The sequence below is a fragment of the Orycteropus afer genome, unplaced genomic scaffold, assembly GCF_000298275.1.
Source record: "Orycteropus afer afer isolate SDZICR_OR568_19922 unplaced genomic scaffold, OryAfe1.0 scaffold00138, whole genome shotgun sequence".
NCBI lineage: Eukaryota > Metazoa > Chordata > Mammalia > Tubulidentata > Orycteropodidae > Orycteropus > Orycteropus afer.
The window spans coordinates 8,686,683-8,690,191 of NW_006921725.1; positions in this window are offsets into that span (position 1 = coordinate 8,686,683).

Below are 3,509 nucleotides of genomic sequence, written 5' to 3' on the forward strand. Positions count from 1 at the left end.
ACCATCAGTACAACACTCCATTCTGTCTTTCAATCAAGTGCTCTGTTACTTTCTAGCACCTATTTTGGGTTATATTAGCCTAACAAATAAGTTAGTAATTTTCTTAGTCTCTTCAATTTGATGATGCATTTGTACATGGTTAATCTAAAACCAGAGGCTCATTGATGACACAACATTTTTCCCTTCTATGTGGAAGACCCAAGGAGCCCTGTGGCACACCAGGGAAGTGCTTGGCTGTTAAACAAGAGGAAGACAGTCAGAACCCACTCAGGCTTTCTGTGCGAGAAAAGAGCTGGCAATCCATTTCCAGAAAGATTAGAGCCTGGAAAATGTATGGGGCAGTTCTACTTTGTCCTGTAAGTTTGCTGAGTCAGAATCAATTCCACAGCACTAAACAACAACAATATAAAACCAGAGAAAGCTCTATGTCTTAAAACTTTGAATTCTGTTTAAACACAGGAATAACAAACGTATAGCTACTACAGTCATCTTTAGCCAAATTACAATCATTCTTCCTTTTGCTCAACCTGCCACAACTATTTATTTATTTACTTTTTCTTACTTACTTCAGGAAAATTTTAGAAGCTAAATTATAAAACTGAAAAGTTGAGATTAAATATTGGATTTTCAAATTATTTTAAATACAGGAAATAATCATAATCTGAATTTTAAGAAAGATTTGATTTCCTAAATTTTTCTTCTAGTAGATAATAGACGAGTCAAATTTGAAAAGATGTAGCATATATTTAAAGAGCATAGACCCATTAAGCTCTTTTACTTTTCTCCCCTGATATCTCCCATTTTATCGTTTCTTCATTTGCTCTCAAGCAGTTTATCCCGATGTCAGGCTATTTCTTGCTAGAAGGGAGTCAGTACTGGGACCAAAGAAGTCAGATTCCACTGTTTTTGCATTAGTTTTTGTATAAATTTTCTGTATTTTAAAGGTAAAGCCATCTACTCATGACTCACTGTTTCTTAGTAATCCACCTTTTATAACAATGTCCTTATCAACTGAATCAGATGCAATTTGGGTGATGATTACCAGAAAGCTCTTGAAAGAATAAAAATAGCCATGACCTTTTCCAAAAGAAAGTAGTTTGTGTAATTATAGGACCATGTTCTTATTTGTGAAATTTAATTCTAAAGAATAATGCTCGCCTATATTTTTAAATAGAATGTGTTGTCTAACTTTATGCTTATATGTGTGGATATTTCCATTTTTTATATACATCCAAATGGAAAGAAGTAGGTCAGTGACTCTGACAATATCTACTTTGTATAGAATTACTATTTAAATTTCAATGGGATCTGTGATGCCTGCATAGTGTTTAAAGCTGATTTTAGAAATGATCTATCATTAGTGAGAAGCCCAACTGATTTCCAAAACATCCAAAATTGGCCAAACAATACAACATTCTTGCAGAAAGATATGAAACAATAAAATACTTTTACTTTCTGAACATTTTTCAGCATCATCTTTGGCACCTCTTCTTAAGAAACCAGAAAGAGTTTTAAAAGTATTTGGTTCCACAGTGTTTGGATTACTGTAGGAACAAGATTTTAAGCCTCATTTATTATTATTCCAGTTTACAATTTTGATGGTTGTCTGCCAGTGACCTACTTTGCTCCTCACTCCTTTACAGGCCAAAGTTTTGAAATAAGCTAAAAAAGATAAAGTTTCTGAAATGGTCAACTTGAATTTTTAAATATTTTAAGTGAAAATACAAAGAGCCAAGTCATTCACTTAATTCAGTAACTACCTACCATGGCTTCCTATTAAAAAGATATAGATTATTTATTTTTCTTTAAGAAACAAAAGTCAAGAGAGATTGAAGTAAAAGATAAGTGGCTTTATGTTTACAAGAGAAGGTTACCAGCAGCATTGGCTGTTATTCAGGGGTAAAAGAAAAATTGTACAACTCAATTCAGCCTTAGTTATTCCCAATAAACCATGAACCTAATGCTGTCTCTGAATGCACAGAAAAGACCAGACTGACATAGAAATTTAGAGTTTCTCTGGATGGTTTTTATTTTCAACCCAGATAAGCCAGTTCTTTTTGGTAATCTTAAAATCAGCCTTCACTGGGCATTTATCCTAATATGGGTTCCTGTCTCTCTCCTTGCTCCCACCACTTCAGAGAATTACAATATTGATGACAGAGAGGTAGATAGATGGATAGATGGACGATAGCTGCCATTGAGTCAACTCTGCCTCATGGCAACCTTATGTATGATAGAATAAAATGTTGCCTAGTCCTGTATCATTCTCATAATTGCTAATGTGTCTGAGTCCATGATTGCAGTTACTGTACTAATTCATATCACTCAGGATCTTACTTGCCCTTGCTGGCCCTCTACTTCACCAAACATAATATTTAAATATTTTAAGTAAAAATACAAAGAGCCAAGTCATTCACTTAATTCAGTAACTACCTACCATGGCTTCCTATTAAAAGGATATAGATTATTTATTTTTCTTTAAGGGATAAAAGTCAAGAGAGATTGAAGTGAATGATAAATGGCTTAAAAGATAATGGACTTAAATGAGATAAGGTAAAATTGAGTACCAAAAATAAGTTACATCTGACCAAAATTTTTCAATACTTGTAATACAGGACTGAGCTCATTGGGGTGCTCTTCAACTGCCTCGTCAGCCTCCTAAGCATTCTATTCTGACTCCTGACTGGGTAGAGTATAAACTCTAGATTCCGTGTAAGACCTTGGGTAGATAAGTTTTGCCCTGATAGAAGGAGACACAGTGTAGATCAGAGGGGAAATACATATGAAGTAAAGGATTCAGAGATAGAAATGTCAGAGGGAAAAATCTTGTGCTCTGTTAAGAGTGAAAGAAAAGGAGTTTTATTTATGAATAATATAGTTTGAGCTGGACAGGTCTAAGTGAAAATACAAAAACTCCATTATTCAAACAGATATATGGGTCTATACTTCTGTAGTGATACTGCCTCGGAAACCCAAGGAGGGGTTGCTATGAGTTGGGTCCGACTCCATTCCACACTCCAGGGTACATTATAACAACCACAACAACAGCAACATACATACAGAACAAAAGGATGGTAGGAGGTTAATCATTGCTTGTAGATAAGATCATCTTCACCTTGAAGTTATTTTAAATGTAAAAATCAGCAGCTTGGCCAGGAAGGAGTAAGTCACCATGTTGGTGAATGGCACCAACTGGTTTGTTTATACATGATTGTGGTTGGTTATACATGATTACAGTCAAATATACAATGATTATAGTCATTAACACATTTTTTTTCCAGGAACAAATTGTTTACACATTGACAGATTATTCCAAACTTGCTCACATCATGACTTTTTTGTTTCCTAGGAATGCATGTTGGCCCCATCATTCTTCAGTCTGACATGGGTGCCTCCAGGTTGAAGCATTTCTGTTTACGTTTCTCCCCTTTTGATCAAGCCTACTCTATGGGAGGCTGATCAGTCGCAATGAAGTAGTCTTTCTTTGCAATTATTTTGTTTTCTTGAGG